This window comes from Pleurodeles waltl, chromosome 5 (genome assembly GCF_031143425.1).
Source record: "Pleurodeles waltl isolate 20211129_DDA chromosome 5, aPleWal1.hap1.20221129, whole genome shotgun sequence".
NCBI lineage: Eukaryota > Metazoa > Chordata > Amphibia > Caudata > Salamandridae > Pleurodeles > Pleurodeles waltl.
The window spans coordinates 30494528-30512308 of NC_090444.1; positions in this window are offsets into that span (position 1 = coordinate 30494528).

Genomic DNA, 17781 nt, shown 5'->3' on the forward strand with positions numbered 1-17781 from the left:
TTTAGTTGTAAAGATAAATAGGCTCCGGTGTAAGTGTACCTCAGTTCTAAAGATGGTACTATCTGGTGTAAGAGTACTTTAGTTCTAAAGATGGGTAAACTCTGGTGTAAGAGTACTTCAGTTATAAGGTATACTTCAGTTTTAAAGAAGGTTACACTCTGGTGTAGGTGTACTTCAGTTCTAAAGATGGGTAAACTCTGGTGTAAGAGTACTTCAGTTCTAAAGATGGGTAAATTCTGGTGTAAGAGTACTTCAGTGCTAAAGATGGGTACACTCTGGTATAAGAGTACTTCAGTTCTAAAGATGGGTAAACTCTGGTGTAAGAGTACTTCAGTTCTAAAGATGGGTAAATTCTGGTGTAAGAGTACTTCAGTGCTAAAGATGGGTACACTCTGGTGTAAGAGGACTTCAGTTCTGAAGATGGTTAGGCTCTGGTGTAAGAGTAATTCAGTTCTAAAGATGGGTACACTCTGGTGTAAGAGTACTTCAGTGCTGAAGATGGGTACACTGTGGTGTAAGTGTACTTCAGTTCTTTACTTGTAACTATTAGCATGGTCAGGTGTATCTGTATATCAGTTCATAACTTGTAAAGAAGGGTACGCTCTGGTGTAGGTCTTTATCAGTTCTTTAGTTGTAAAGATAAATAGGCTCTGGTGTAAGTGTACCTCAGTTCTAAAAATGGGTACACTCTGGTGTAAGAGTACTTCAGTTCTAAAGATGGATATGATCTGCTGTAAGTGTACTTCAGTTCTAAAGAAGAGTACATTCTGTTGTAAGAGTACCTCAGTGCTAAAGATGGGTAAACTCTGGTGTAAGAGTACTTCAGTTCTAAAGATGGGTAAACTCTGGTGTAAGAGTACTTCAGTTCTAAAGATGGGTAAACTGTGGTGTAAGAGTACTTCAGTGCTAAAGATAGGTACACTCTGGTATAACAGTACTTCAGTTCTAAAGATGGGTAAACTCTGGTGTAAGAGTACTTCAGTTCTAAAGATGGGTACACTCTGGTGTATGGTGTAGGAGTACTTCAGTTCTAAAGATGGGTACACTCTGGTGTAAGAGTACTTCAGTTCTAAAGATGGGTACACTCTGGTGTAAGAGTACTTCAGTTCTAAAGATGGGTAGGCTCTGGTGTAAGAGTACTTCAGTTCTAAAGATGGGTACACTCTGGTGTAAGAGTACTTCAGTGCTAAAGAATGGTAAGCTCTGGTGTAAGAGTACTTCAGTTCTAAAGATGGGTAAACTCTGGTGTAAGAGTACTTCAGTTCTAAAGATGGGTACACTCTGGTGTATGGTGTAGGAGTACTTCAGTTCTAAAGATGGGTACACTCTGGTGTAAGAGTACTTCAGTGCTAAAGAAGGGTAAGCTCTGGTGTAAGAGTACTTCAGTTCTAAAGATGGATACACTCGGGTGTAAGAGTACTTCAGTTCTAAAGATGGGTAGGCTCTTGTGTAAGAGTACTTCAGTTCGAAAGATGGGTACACTCTGGTGTAAGAGTACTTCAGTTCTAAAGATGGGTAAACTCTGGAGTAAGAGTACCTCAGTTCTAAAGAATGGTACGCTCTGGTGTAAGAGTACTTCAGAGCTAAAGATGGGTACACTCTGGTGTAAGAGTACTTCAGTGCTGAAGATGGGTTCACTCTGGTGTAAGAGTACTTCAGTTCTAAAGATGGGTGCGCTCTGGTGTAAGAATACTTCATTGCTGAAGATGGGTACACTGTGTTGTAAGTATACTTCAGCTCTACAGATGGGTACACTCTGGTGTAAAAGTACTTAATTGCTAAAGATGGGTACACTCTAGTGTAAGAATACTTCAGTTCTAAAGATGGGTACACTGTGGTGTAAGCGTACTTCAGTTCTAAAGGTGGGTACCCTCTTGTGTAGGAGTACTTCAGTTCTAACGATGGGTACGCTCTGGTGTAAATGTACTTCAGTTCTAAAGATGGGTACACTCTGGTTTAAGAGTACTTCAGTGCTAAAGATGAGTACGCTCTAGTGTAAGAGTACTTCAGTGCTAAAGATGGGTACACACTGGTGTAAGAGTATTTCAGTGCTGAAGATGGGTACACTGTGGTATAAGTGTACTTCAGTTCTTTACTTGTAACGTTTAGCATGGTCAGGTGTAACTGTATATTAGTTCATAACTTGTAAAAAGGGTACGCTCTGGTGGAGGTCTTTATCAGTTGTTTAGTTGCAAAGATAAATAGGCTCCGGTGTAAGTGTACCTCAGTTCTAAAGATGGTACTATCTGGTGTAAGAGTACTTTAGTTCTAAAGATGGGTAAACTCTGGTGTAAGAGTACTTCAGTTATAAGGTATACTTCAATTTTAAAGAAGGTTACACTCTGGTGTAGGTGTACTTCAGATCTAAAGATGGGTACACTCTGGTGTAAGAGTACTTCAGTTCTAAAGATGGGTAAACTCTGGTGTAAGAGTACTTCAGTTCTAAAGATGGGTAAATTCTGGTGTAAGAGTACTTCAGTGCTAAAGATGGGTACACTCTGGTGTATGGTGTAAGAGTACTTCAGTTCTAAAGATGGGTACACTCTGGTGTAAGAGTACTTCAGTTCTAAAGATGGGTACAATCTGGTGTAAGAGTACTTCAGTTCTAAAGATGGGTCAATTCTGGTGTAAGAGTACTTCAGTGCTAAAGATGGGTACACTCTGGTATAAGAGTACTTCAGTTCTAAAGATGGGTAAACTCTGATGTAAGAGTACTTCAGTACTAAAGATGGGTACACTCTGGTGTATGGTGTAAGAGTACTTCAGTTCTAAAGATGGGTACTCTCTTGTATAAGAGTACTTCAATGCTGAAAATGGTTAACTGTGTTGTAAGTGTACTTCAGTTCTAAAGATGGGTACACTGTGGTGTGAGAGTACTTCCGTTCTAAAGATGGGTACACTCTGGTGTAAGAGTACTTCAGTTCTAAAGATGGGTACGCTCTGGTGTGAGTGTATTTCAATTCTAAAGATAGGTATGTTCTGGTGTAAGAGTACTTCAGTTCTAAAGATGGGTACACTGTGGTGTAGGAGTATTTCAGTTCTAAAGATGGGTACACTCTGGTGTAAGAGTACTTCAGTTCTTTACTTGTAACGTTTAGCATGGTCAGGTGTAACTGTATATCAGTTCATAACTTGTAAAGAAGGGTACGCTCTGGTGGAGGTCTTTATCAGTTGTTTAGTTGTAAAGATAAATAGGCTCCGGTGTAAGTGTACCTCAGTTCTAAAGATGGTACTATCTGGTGTAAGAGTACTTTAGTTCTAAAGATGGGTAAACTCTGGTGTAAGAGTACTTCAGTTATAAGGTATACTTCAATTTTAAAGAAGGTTACACTCTGGTGTAGGTGTACTTCAGATCTAAAGATGGGTACACTCTGGTGTAAGAGTACTTCAGTTCTAAAGATGGGTAAACTCTGGTGTAAGAGTACTTCAGTTCTAAAGATGGGTAAATTCTGGTGTAAGAGTACTTCAGTGCTAAAGATGGGTACACTCTGGTGTAAGAGTACTTCAGTTCTAAAGATGGGTAAACTCTGGTGTAAGAGTATTTCAGTACTAAAGATGGGTACACTCTGGTGTATGGTGTAAGAGTACTTCAGTTCTAAAGATGGGTACACTCTGGTGTAAGAGTACTTCAGTTCTAAAGATCTAAAGATGGGTAAATTCTGGTGTAAGAGTACTTCAGTGCTAAAGATGGGTACACTCTGGTATAAGAGTACTTCAGTTCTAAAGATGGGTAAACTCTGGTGTAAGAGTACTTCAGTACTAAAGATGGGTACACTCTGGAGTATAGTGTAAGAGTACTTCAGTTCTAAAGATGGGTAAACTCTGGAGTAAGAGTACCTCAGTTCTAAAGATGGGTACTCTCTTGTATAAGAGTACTTCAATGCTGAAAATGGTTAACTGTGTTGTAAGTGTACTTCAGTTCTAAAGATGGGTACACTGTGGTGTGACAGTACTTCCGTTCTAAAGATGGGTACACTCTGGTGTAAGAGTACTTCAGTTCTAAAGATGGGTACGCTCTGGTGTGAGTGTATTTCAGTTCTAAAGATAGGTATGTTCTGGTGTAAGAGTACTTCAGTTCTAAAGATGGGTACACTGTGGTGTAGGAGTATTTCAGTTCTAAAGATGGGTACACTCTGGTGTAAGAGTACTTCAGTTCTAAAGATGGGTATGCTCTGGTGTGAATGTACTTCAGTTCTAAAGATGGGTACACTGTGGTGGAAGAATACTTCAGTTCTAAAAATGGATACACTGATGTAAGAGTACTTCAGTTCTAAAGATGGGTGCGCTCCGGTGTAAGAGTACTTCATTGCTGAAGATGGGTACACTGTGTTGTAAGTATACTTCAGCTCTACAGATGGGTACACTCTGGTGTAAAAGTACTTAATTGTTAAGGATGGGTACACTCTAGTGTAAGAGTACTTCAGTTCTAAAGATGGGTAAACTCTGGTGTAAGAGTACTTCAGTTCTAAAGATGGGTAAATTCTGGTGTAAGAGTACTTCAGTGCTAAAGATGGGTACACTCTGGTATAAGAGTACTTCAGTTCTAAAGATGGGTAAACTCTGGTGTAAGAGTACTTCAGTTCTAAAGATGGGTAAATTCTGGTGTAAGAGTACTTCAGTGCTAAAGATGGGTACACTCTGGTGTAAGAGGACTTCAGTTCTGAAGATGGTTAGGCTCTGGTGTAAGAGTAATTCAGTTCTAAAGATGGGTACACTCTGGTGTAAGAGTACTTCAGTGCTGAAGATGGGTACACTGTGGTGTAAGTGTACTTCAGTTCTTTACTTGTAACTATTAGCATGGTCAGGTGTATCTGTATATCAGTTCATAACTTGTAAAGAAGGGTACGCTCTGGTGTAGGTCTTTATCAGTTCTTTAGTTGTAAAGATAAATAGGCTCTGGTGTAAGTGTACCTCAGTTCTAAAAATGGGTACACTCTGGTGTAAGAGTACTTCAGTTCTAAAGATGGATATGATCTGCTGTAAGTGTACTTCAGTTCTAAAGAAGAGTACATTCTGTTGTAAGAGTACCTCAGTGCTAAAGATGGGTAAACTCTGGTGTAAGAGTACTTCAGTTCTAAAGATGGGTAAACTCTGGTGTAAGAGTACTTCAGTTCTAAAGATGGGTAAACTCTGGTGTAAGAGTACTTCAGTGCTAAAGATAGGTACACTCTGGTATAAGAGTACTTCAGTTCTAAAGATGGGTAAACTCTGGTGTAAGAGTACTTCAGTTCTAAAGATGGGTACACTCTGGTGTATGGTGTAGGAGTACTTCAGTTCTAAAGATGGGTACACTCTGGTGTAAGAGTACTTCAGTTCTAAAGATGGGTACTCTCTGGTGTAAGAGTACATCAGTTCTAAAGATGGGTACGCTCTGGTGTGAGTGTATTTCAGTTCTAAAGATAGGTATGCTCTGGTGTAAGAGTACTTCAGTTCTAAAGATGGGTATACTGTGGTGTAGGAGTATTTCAGTTCTAAAGATGGGTACACTCTGGTATAAGTGTACTCAGTTCTTTACTTGTAACGTTTAGCATGGTCAGGTGTAACTGTATATCAGTTCATAACTTGTAAAGAAGGGTACGCTCTGGTGGAGGTCTTTATCAGTTGTTTAGTTGTAAAGATAAATAGGCTCCGGTGTAAGTGTACCTCAGTTCTAAAGATGGTACTATCTGGTGTAAGAGTACTTTAGTTCTAAAGATGGGTAAACTCTGGTGTAAGAGTACTTCAGTTATAAGGTATATTTCAATTTTAAAGAAGGTTACACTCTGGTGTAGGTGTACTTCAGATCTAAAGATGTGTACACTCTGGTGTAAGAGTACTTCAGTTCTAAAGATGGGTACACTCTGGTGTAAGAGTACTTCAGTTCTAAAGATGGGTAAATTCTGGTGTAAGAGTACTTCAGTGCTAAAGATGGGTACACTCTGGTATAAGAGTACTTCAGTTCTAAAGATGGGTAAACTCTGGTGTAAGAGTACTTCAGTACTAAAGATGGGTACACTCTGGTGTATGGTGTAAGAGTACTTCAGTTCTAAAGATGGGTACACTCTGGTGTAAGAGAACTTCAGTGCTAAAGATGGGTACACTCTGGTATAAGAGTACTTCAGTTATAAAGATGGGTAAACTCTGGTGTAAGAGTACTTCAGTACTAAAGATGGGTACACTCTGGTGTATAGTGTAAGAGTACTTCAGTTCTAAAGATGGGTAAACTCTGGAGTAAGAGTACCTCAGTTCTAAAGATGGGTACTCTCTTGTATAAGAGTACTTCAATGCTGAAAATGGTTAACTGTGTTGTAAGTGTACTTCAGTTCTAAAGATGGGTACACTGTGGTGTGAGAGTACTTCCGTTCTAAAGATGGGTACACTCTGGTGTAAGAGTACTTCAGTTCTAAAGATGGGTACGCTCTGGTGTGAGTGTGTTTCAGTTCTAAAGATAGGTATGTTCTGGTGTAAGAGTACTTCAGTTCTAAAGATGGGTACACTGTGGTGTAGGAGTATTTCAGTTCTAAAGATGGGTACACTCTGGTGTAAGAGTACTTCAGTTCTAAAGATGGGTACACTGTTGTGGAAGCGTACTTCAGTTCTAAAGATGGGTACACTGATGTAAGAGTACTTCAGTTCTAAAGATGGGTGCTCTCCGGTGTAAGAGTACTTCATTGCTGAAGATGGGTACACTGTGTTGTAAGTATACTTCAGCTCTACAGATGGGTACACTCTGGTGTAAAAGTACTTAATTGTTAAGGATGGGTACACTCTAGTGTAAGAGTACTTCAGTTCTAAAGATGGGTAAACTCTGGTGTAAGAGTACTTCAGTTCTAAAGATGGGTAAATTCTGGTGTAAGAGTACTTCAGTGCTAAAGATGGGTACACTCTGGTATAAGAGTACTTCAGTTCTAAAGATGGGTAAACTCTGGTGTAAGAGTACTTCAGTTCTAAAGATGGGTAAATTCTGGTGTAAGAGTACTTCAGTGCTAAAGATGGGTACACTCTGGTGTAAGAGGACTTCAGTTCTGAAGATGGTTAGGCTCTGGTGTAAGAGTAATTCAGTTCTAAAGATGGGTACACTCTGGTGTAAGAGTACTTCAGTGCTGAAGATGGGTACACTGTGGTGTAAGTGTACTTCAGTTCTTTACTTGTAACTATTAGCATGGTCAGGTGTATCTGTATATCAGTTCATAACTTGTAAAGAAGGGTACGCTCTGGTGTAGGTCTTTATCAGTTCTTTAGTTGTAAAGATAAATAGGCTCTGGTGTAAGTGTACCTCAGTTCTAAAAATGGGTACACTCTGGTGTAAGAGTACTTCAGTTCTAAAGATGGATATGATCTGCTGTAAGTGTACTTCAGTTCTAAAGAAGAGTACATTCTGTTGTAAGAGTACCTCAGTGCTAAAGATGGGTAAACTCTGGTGTAAGAGTACTTCAGTTCTAAAGATGGGTAAACTCTGGTGTAAGAGTACTTCAGTTCTAAAGATGGGTAAACTCTGGTGTAAGAGTACTTCAGTGCTAAAGATAGGTACACTCTGGTATAAGAGTACTTCAGTTCTAAAGATGGGTAAACTCTGGTGTAAGAGTACTTCAGTTCTAAAGATGGGTACACTCTGGTGTATGGTGTAGGAGTACTTCAGTTCTAAAGATGGGTACACTCTGGTGTAAGAGTACTTCAGTTCTAAAGATGGGTATACTGTGGTGTAGGAGTATTTCAGTTCTAAAGATGGGTACACTCTGGTATAAGTGTACTCAGTTCTTTACTTGTAACGTTTAGCATGGTCAGGTGTAACTGTATATCAGTTCATAACTTGTAAAGAAGGGTACGCTCTGGTGGAGGTCTTTATCAGTTGTTTAGTTGTAAAGATAAATAGGCTCCGGTGTAAGTGTACCTCAGTTCTAAAGATGGTACTATCTGGTGTAAGAGTACTTTAGTTCTAAAGATGGGTAAACTCTGGTGTAAGAGTACTTCAGTTATAAGGTATATTTCAATTTTAAAGAAGGTTACACTCTGGTGTAGGTGTACTTCAGATCTAAAGATGTGTACACTCTGGTGTAAGAGTACTTCAGTTCTAAAGATGGGTACACTCTGGTGTAAGAGTACTTCAGTTCTAAAGATGGGTAAATTCTGGTGTAAGAGTACTTCAGTGCTAAAGATGGGTACACTCTGGTATAAGAGTACTTCAGTTCTAAAGATGGGTAAACTCTGGTGTAAGAGTACTTCAGTACTAAAGATGGGTACACTCTGGTGTATGGTGTAAGAGTACTTCAGTTCTAAAGATGGGTACACTCTGGTGTAAGAGTACTTCAGTGCTAAAGATGGGTACACTCTGGTATAAGAGTACTTCAGTTATAAAGATGGGTAAACTCTGGTGTAAGAGTACTTCAGTACTAAAGATGGGTACACTCTGGTGTATAGTGTAAGAGTACTTCAGTTCTAAAGATGGGTAAACTCTGGAGTAAGAGTACCTCAGTTCTAAAGATGGGTACTCTCTTGTATAAGAGTACTTCAATGCTGAAAATGGTTAACTGTGTTGTAAGTGTACTTCAGTTCTAAAGATGGGTACACTGTGGTGTGAGAGTACTTCCGTTCTAAAGATGGGTACACTCTGGTGTAAGAGTACTTCAGTTCTAAAGATGGGTACGCTCTGGTGTGAGTGTGTTTCAGTTCTAAAGATAGGTATGTTCTGGTGTAAGAGTACTTCAGTTCTAAAGATGGGTACACTGTGGTGTAGGAGTATTTCAGTTCTAAAGATGGGTACACTCTGGTGTAAGAGTACTTCAGTTCTAAAGATGGGTACGCTCTGGTGTGAATGTACTTCAGTTCTAAAGATGGGTAGTCTGTGGTGGAAGAATACTTCAGTTCTAAAAATGGATACACTGATGTAAGAGTACTTCAGTTCTAAAGATGGGTGCGCTCTGGTGTAACAGTACTTCAGTTCTAAAGATGGGTACGCTCTGGTGTGAGTGTATTTCAGTTCTAAAGATAGGTATGCTCTGGTGTAAGAGTACTTCAGTTCTAAAGATGGGTATACTGTGGTGTAGGAGTATTTCAGTTCTAAAGATGGGTACTCTCTGGTGTAAGAGTACTTCAGTTCTAAAGATGGGTACGCTCTGGTGTAAATGTACTTCAGTTCTAAAGATGGGTACACTGTGGTGGAAGCATACTTCAGTTCTAAAGATGGGTACACTGATGTGAGAGTACTTCAGTTCTAAAGATTGGTGCGCTCTGGTGTAAGAGTACTTCATTGCTGAAGATGGGTACACTGTGTTGTAAGTATACTTCAGCTCAACAGATGGGTACACTCTGGTGTAAAAGTACTTCAATGCTAAAGATGGGTACACTCTAGTGTAAGAGTACTTCAGTTCTAAAGATGGGTACACTGTGGTGTAAGCGTACTTCAGTTCTAAAGATGGGTACCCTCTTGTGTAAGAGTATCAGTTCTAACGATCGGTACGCTCTGGTGTAAATGTACTTCAGTTCTAAAGATGGGTACACTCTGGTGTAAGAGTACTTCAGTGCTAAAGAAGGGTACGCTCTGGTGTAAGAGTACTTCAGAGCTAAAGATGGGTACACTCTGGTGTAAGAGTACTTCAGTTCTAAAGATGGGTGCGCTCTGGTGTAAGAGTACTTCATTGCTGAAGATGGGTACACTGTGTTGTAAGTATACTTCAGCTCTACAGATGGGTACACTCTGGTGTAAAGTACTTCATTGCTAAAGATGGGTACACTCTAGTGTAAGAGTACTTCATTTCTAAAGATGGGTACACTGTGGTGTAAGCGTACTTCAGTTCTAAAGATGGGTACCCTCTTGTGTAGGAGTACTTCAGTTCTAACGATGGGTACCCTCTGGTGTAAATGTACTTCAGTTCTAAAGATGGGTACACTCTGGTTTAAGAGTACTTCAGTGCTAAAGATGAGTACGCTCTAGTGTAAGAGTACTTCAGTGCTAAAGATGGGTACACACTGGTGTAAGAGTATTTCAGTGCTGAAGATGGGTACACTGTGGTATAAGTGTACTTCAGTTCTTTACTTGTAACGTTTAGCATGGTCAGGTGTAACTGTATATCAGTTCATAATTTGTAAAGAAGGGTACGCTCTGGTGGAGGTCTTTATCAGTTGTTTAGTTGTAAAGATAAATAGGCTCCGGTGAAAGTGTACCTCAGTTCTAAAGATGGTACTATCTGGTGTAAGAGTACTTTAGTTCTAAAGATGGGTAAACTCGGGTGTAAGAGTACTTCAGTTATAAGGTATACTTCAGTTTTAAAGAAGGTTACACTCTGGTGTAGGTGTACTTCAGTTCTAAAGATGGGTAAACTCTGGTGTAAGAGTACTTCAGTTCTAAAGATGGGTAAATTCTGGTGTAAGAGTACTTCAGTGCTAAAGATGGGTACACTCTGGTATAAGAGTACTTCAGTTCTAAAGATGGGTAAACTCTGGTTTAAGAGTACTTCAGTTCTAAAGATGGGTAAATTCTGGTGTAAGAGTACTTCAGTGCGAAAGATGGGTACACTCTGGTGTAAGAGGACTTCAGTTCTGAAGATGGTTAGGCTCTGGTGTAAGAGTACTTCAGTTCTAAAGATGGGTACACTCTGGTGTAAGAGTACTTCAGTGCTGAAGATGGGTACACTGTGGTGTAAGTGTACTTCAGTTCTTTACTTGTAACTATTAGCCTGGTCAGGTGTATCTGTATATCAGTTCATAACTTGTAAAGAAGGGTATGCTCTGGTGTAGGTCTTTATCAGTTCTTTAGATGTAAAGATAAATAGGCTCTGGTGTAAGTGTACCTCAGTTCTAAAAATGGGTACACTCTGGTGTAAGAGTACTTCAGTTCTAAAGATGGATATGATCTGCTGTAAGTGTACTTCAGTTCTAAAGAAGAGTACATTCTGTTGTAAGAGTACCTCAGTGCTAAAGATAGGTAAACTCTGGTGTAAGAGTACTTCAGTTCTAAAGATGGGTAAACTCTGGTGTAAGAGTACTTCAGTGATAAAGATAGGTACACTCTGGTATAAGAGTACTTCAGTTCTAAAGATGGGTAAACTCTGGTGTAAGAGTACTTCAGTTCTAAAGATGGGTACACTCTGGTGTATGGTGTAGGAGTACTTCAGTTCTAAAGATGGGTACACTCTGGTGTAAGAGTACTTCACTTCTAAAGATGGGTAGGCTCTGGTGTAAGAGTACTTCAGTTCTAAAAATGGGTACACTCTGGTGTAAGAGTACTTCAGTGCTAAAGAAGGGTAAGCTCTGGTGTAAGAGTACTTCAGTTCTAAAGATGGATACACTCGGGTGTAAGAGTACTTCAGTTCTAAAGATGGGTAGGCTCTTGTGTAAGAGTACTTCAGTTCGAAAGATGGGTACACTCTGGTGTAAGAGTACTTCAGTTCTAAAGATGGGTAAACTCTGGAGTAAGAGTACCTCAGTTCTAAAGATGGGTACTCTCTGGTATAAGAGTAATACAGTGCTGAAGATGGGTAACTGTGTTGTAAGTGTACTTCAGTTCTAAAGATGGGTACACTGTGGTGTAAGAGTACTTCCGTTCTAAAGATAGGTACGCTCTGGTGTGAGTGTATTTCAGTTCTAAAGATAGGTACGCTCTAGTGTAAGAGTACATCAGCTCTACCGATGGGTACACTCTGGTGTAAGCGCACTTCAGTGCTAAAGATGAGTACACTCTGGTGAAAGCGTACTTCAGTGCTAAAGATGGGTACACTGTGGTGTAAGTGTACTTCAGTTCTAAAGATGGGTAAACTCTGGTGTAAGAGTACCTCAGTTCTAAGGATGAGTACACTCTTGTGTAAGAGTACTTCAGTTCTAAAGATGGGTACACTGTGGTGTAAGCGTACTTCATTGCTGAAGATGGGTACATTCTGGTGTAAGAGTACTTCACTGCTAAAGATGGGCACATTCTGGTGCAAGAGTACTTCAGTTCTAAAGATGGGTACTCACTGGTGTAAGCGTACTTCAGTTCTAAAGATGGGTACACTCTGGTGTAAATGTACTTCAGATCTAAAGATGGGCACACTCTGGTGTAAGAGTACTTCAGTGCTAAAGAAGGGTACGTTCTGGTGTAAGAGTACTTCAGAGCTAAAGATGGGTACACTCTGGTATAAGAGTACTTCAGTGCTGAAGATGGGTACACTCTGGTGTAAGAGTACTTCAGTTCTAAAGATGGGTACACTCTGGTGTAAATGTACTTCAGTTCTAAAGATGGGTACACTCTGGTGTAAGAGAACTTCAGTTCTAAAGATGGGTAGGCTCTGGTGTAAGAGTACTTCAGTTCTAAAAATGGGTACACTCTGGTGTAGAGTACTTCAGTGCTAAAGAAGGGTAAGCACTGGTGTAAGAGTACTTCAGTTCTAAAGATGCATACACTTGGGTGTAAGAGTACTTCAGTTCTATAGATGGGTAGGCTCTTGTGTAAGAGTACTTCATTTCGAAAGATGGGTACACTCTGGTGTACGAGTACTTCAGTTCTAAAGATGGGTAAACTCTGGAGTAAGAGTACCTCAGTTCTAAAGATGGGTACTCTCTGGTATAAGAGTAATTCAGTGCTGAAGATGGGTAACTGTGTTGTAAGTGTACTTCAGTTCTAAAGATGGGTACAGTGTGGTGTAAGAGTACTTCCGTTCTAAAGATAGGTACGCTCTGGTGTGAGTGTATTTCAGTTCTAAAGATAGGTACGCTCTAGTGTAAGAGTACTTCAGCTCTACCGATGGGTACACTCTGGTGTAAGCGCACTTCAGTGCTAAAGATGAGTACACTCTGGTGAAAGCGTACTTCAGTGCTAAAGATGGGTACACTGTGGTGTAAGTGTACTTCAGTTCTAAACATGGGTAAACTCTGGTGTAAGAGTACCTCAGTTCTAAGGATGAGTACACTCTTGTGTAAGAGTACTTCAGTTCTAAAGATGGGTACACTGTGGTGTAAGCGTACTTCATTGCTGAAGATGGGTACATTCTGGTGTAAGAGTACTTCACTGCTAAAGATGGGCACATTCTGGTGCAAGAGTACTTCAGTTCTAAAGATGGGTACTCACTGGTGTAAGCGTACCTCAGTTCTAAAGATGAGTACACTCTGGTGTAAGCGTACTTCAGTTCTAAAGATGGGTGCCCTCTTCTGTAGGAGTACTTCAGTTCTAAAGATGGGTACGCTCTGGTGTAAATGTACTTCAGTTCTAAAGATGGGCACACTCTGGTGTAAGAGTACTTCAGTGCTAAAGAAGGGTACGTTCTGGTGTAAGAGTACTTCAGAGCTAAAGATGGGTACACTCTGGTGTAAGAGTACTTCAGTGCTGAAGATGGGTACACTCTGGTGTAAGAGTACTTCAGTTCTAAAGATGGGTACACTCTGGTGTAAATGTACTTCAGTTCTAAAGATGGGTACACTCTGGTGTAAGAGTACTTCAGTGCTAAAGATGGGTATTCTCTGGTTTAAGAGTACTTCAGTGCTAAAGATGAGTATGCTCTAATGTAAGAGTACTTCAGTGCTAAAGATGGGTACACACTGGTGTAAGAGTATTTCAGTGCTGAAGATGGGTACACTGTGGTATAAGTGTACTTCAGTTCTTTATTTGTAACGTTTAGCATGGTCAGCTGTAACTGTATATCAGTTCATAACTTGTAAAGAAGGGTACGCTCTGGTGGAGGTCTTTATCAGTTGTTTAGTTGTAAAGATAAATAGGCTCTGGTGTAAGTGTACCTCAGTTCTAAAGATGGTACTATCTGGTGTAAGAGTACTTTAGTTCTAAAGATGGGTAAACTCTGGTGTAAGAGTACTTCAGTTATAAGGTATACTTCAGTTTTAAAGAAGGTTACACTTTGGTGTAGGTGTACTTCATTTCTAAAGATGGGTACACTCTGGTGTAAGAGTACTTCAGTTCTAAAGATGGGTAAACTCTGGTGTAAGAGTAGTTCAGTTCTAAAGATGGGTAAATTCTGGTGTAAGAGTAATTCAGTGCTAAAGATGGGTACACTCTGGTATAAGAGTACTTCAGTTCTAAAGATGGGTAAACTCTGGTGTAAGAGTACTTCAGTTCTAAAGATGGGTACACTCTGGTGTATGGTGTAAGAGTACTTCAGTTCTAAAGATGGGTACACTCTGGTGTAAGAGTACTTCAGTTCTAAAGATGGGTACACTCTGGTGTAAGAGTACTTCAGTTCTAAAGATGGGTACACTCTGGTGTAAGTGTACTTCAGTTCTAAAGATGGGTAAACTCTGGAGTAAGAGTACTTCAGTTCTAAAGATGGGTACTCTCTTGTATAAGAGTACTTCAATGCTGAAAATGGGTAACTGTGTTGTAAGTGTACTTCAGTTCTAAAGATGGGTACACTGTTGTGTGAGAGTACTTCCGTTCTAAAGATGGGTACACTCTGGTGTAAGAGTACTTCAGTTCTAAAGATGGGTATGCTCTGGTGTGAGTGTATTTCAGTTCTAAAGATAGGTATTTTCTGGTGTAAGAGTACTTCAGTTCTAAAGATGGGTACACTGTGGTGTAGGAGTATTTCAGTTCTAAAGATGGGTACACTCTGGTGTAAGAGTACTTCAGTTCTAAAGATGGGTGCGCTCTGGTGTAAATGTACTTCAGTTCTAAAGATGGGTACACTGTGGTGGAAGAATACTTCATTTCTAAAGATGGGTACACTGATGTAAGAGTACTTCAATTCTAAAGATGGGTGCGCTCCGGTGTAAGAGTACTTCATTGCTGAAGATGGGTACACTGTGTTGTAAGTATACTTCAGCTCTACAGATGGGTACACTCTGGTGTAAAAGTACTTAATTGCTAAGGATGGGTACACTCTAGTGTAAGAGTACGTCAGTTCTAAAGATGTGTACACTGTGGTGTAAGCGTACTTCAGTTCTAAAGATGGGTACCCTCTGGTGTAAGAGTACTTCAGTTCTAAAGATGGGTACGCTCTGGTGTGAGTGTATTTCAATTCTAAAGATAGGTATGCTCTGGTGTAAGAGTACTTCAGTTCTAAAGATGGGTACACTGTGGTGTAGGAGTATTTCAGTTCTAAAGAAGGGTACGCTCTGGTGTAGGTCTTTATCAGTTCTTTAGTTGTAAAGATAAATAGGCTCTGGTGTAAGAGTACTTCAGTTCTAAAGATGGGTAAACTCTGGTATAAGAGTACTTCAGTTCTAAAGATGGGTAAACTCTGGTGTAAGAGTACTTCAGTTCTAAAGATGGGTACACTCTGGTGTATGGTGTAGGAGTACTTCAGTTCTAAAGATGGGTACACTCTGGTGTAAGAGTACTTCACTTCTAAAGATGGGTACACGCTGGTGTAAGAGTACTTCAGTTCTAAAGATGGGTAGGCTCTGGTGTAAGAGTACTTCACTTCTAAAGATGGGTACACTCTGGTGTAAGAGTACTTCAGTGCTAAAGAAGGGTAAGCTCTGGCGTAAGAGTACTTCAGTTCTAAAGATGGATACACTCGGGTGTAAGAGTACTTCAGTTCTAAAGATGGGTAGGATCTTGTGTAAGAGTACTTCAGTTCGAAAGATGGTTACACTCTGGTGTAAGAGTACTTCAGTTCTAAAGATGGGTAAACTCTGGATTAAGAGTTCCTCAGTTCTAAAGATGGGTACTCTCTGGTATAAGACTACTTCAGTACTGAAGATGGGTAACTGTGTTGTAAGTGACTTCAGTTCTAAAGATGGGTACACTGTGGTGTAAGAGTACTTCCGTTCTAAAGATAGGTATGCTCTGGTGTGAGTGTATTTCAGTTCTAAAGATAGGTACGCTCTGGTGTAAGAGTACTTCAGCTCTACCGATGGGTACACTCTGGTGTAAGCGCACTTCAGTGCTAAAGATGAGTACACAGTGGTGAAAGCGTACTTCAGTGCTAAAGATGGGTACACTGTGGTGTAAGTGTACTTCAGTTCTAAAGATGGGTAAACTCTGGTGTAAGAGTACCTCAGTTCTAAGGATGAGTACACTCTTGTGTAAGAGTACTTCAGTTCTAAAGATGGGTACACTGTGGTGTAAGCGTACTTGATTGCTGAAGATGGGTACACTCTGGTGTAAGAGTACTTCACTGCTAAAGATGGGCACATTCTGGTGCAAGAGTACTTCAGTTCTAAAGATGGGTACTCACTGGTGTAAGCGTACCTCAGTTCTAAAGATGGGTACACTCTGGTGTAAGCGTACTTCAGTTCTAAAGATGGGTACCCTCTTGTGTAGGAGTACTTCAGTTCTAACGATGGGTACGCTCTGGTGTAAATGTACTTCAGTTCTAAAGATGGGCACACTCTGGTGTAAGAGTACTTCAGTGCTAAAGAAGGGTACGCTCTGGTGTAAGAGTACTTCAGAGCTAAAGATGGGTACACTCTGGTGTAAGAGTACTTCAGTGCTGAAGATGGGTACACTCTGGTGTAAGAGTACTTCAGTGCTAAAGATGGGTGCGCTCCGGTGTAAGACTACTTCAGTGCTAAAGATGAGTACGCTCTAATGTAAGAGTACTTCAGTGCTAAAGATGGGTACACACTGGTGTAAGAGTATTTCAGTGCTGAAGATGGGTACACTGTGGTATAAGTGTACTTCAGTTCTTTACTTGTAACGTTTAGCATGGTCAGGTGTAACTGTATATCAGTTCATAACTTGTAAAGAGGGGTACGCTCTGGTGGAGGTCTTTATCAGTTGTTTTGTTGTAAAGATAAATAGGCTCTGGTGTAAGTGTACCTCAGTTCTAAAGATGGTACTATCTGGTGTAAGAGTACTTTAGTTCTAAAGATGGGTAAACTCTGGTGTAAGAGTACTTCAGTTATAAGGTATACTTCAGTTTTAAAGAAGGTTACACTCTGGTGTAGGTGTACTTCAGTTCTAAAGATGGGTACACTCTGTTGTAAGAGTACTTCAGTTCTAAAGATGGGTAAACTCTGGTGTAAGAGTAGTTCAGTTCTAAAGATGGGCAAATTCTGGTGTAAGAGTAATTCAGTGCTAAAGATGGGTACACTCTGGTATAAGAGTACTTCAGTTCTAAAGATGGGTAAACTCTGGTGTAAGAGTACTTCAGTTCTAAAGATGGGTACACTCTGGTGTATGGTGTAAGAGTACTTCAGTTCTAAAGATGGGTACACTCTGGTATAAGAGTACTTCAATGCTGAAAATGGGTAACTGTGTTGTAAGTGTACTTCAGTTCTAAAGATGGGTAAACTCTGGAGTAAGAGTACCTCAGTTCTAAAGATGGGTACTCTCTGGTATAAGAGTACTTCAATGCTGAAAATGGGTAACTGTGTTGTAAGTGTACTTCAGTTCTAAAGATGGGTACACTGTGGTGTGGGAGTACTTCCGTTCTAAAGATGGGTACACTCTGGTGTAAGAGTACTTCAGTTCTAAAGATGGGTACGCTCTGGTGTGAGTGTATTTCAGTTCTAAAGATAGGTATGTTCTGGTGTAAGAGTACTTCAGTTCTAAAGATGGGTACACTGTGGTGTAGGAGTATTTCAGTTCTAAAGATGGGTACACTCTGGTGTAAGAGTACTTCAGTTCTAAAGATAAGTACACTCTGGTGAAAGCGTACTTCAGTGCTAAAGATGGGTACACTGTGGTGTAAGTGTACTTCAGTTCTAAAGATGGGTAAACTCTGGTGTAAGAGTACCTCAGTTCTAAGGCTGAGTACACTCTTGTGTAAGAGTACTTCAGTTCTAAAGATGGGTACACTGTGGTGTAAGCGTACTTTAGTTCTAAAGATGGGTACCCTCTGGTGTAAGAGTACTTCAGTTCTAAAGATGGGTACGCTCTGGTGTGAGTGTATTTCAGTTCTAAAGATAGGTATGCTATGGTGTAAGAGTACTTCA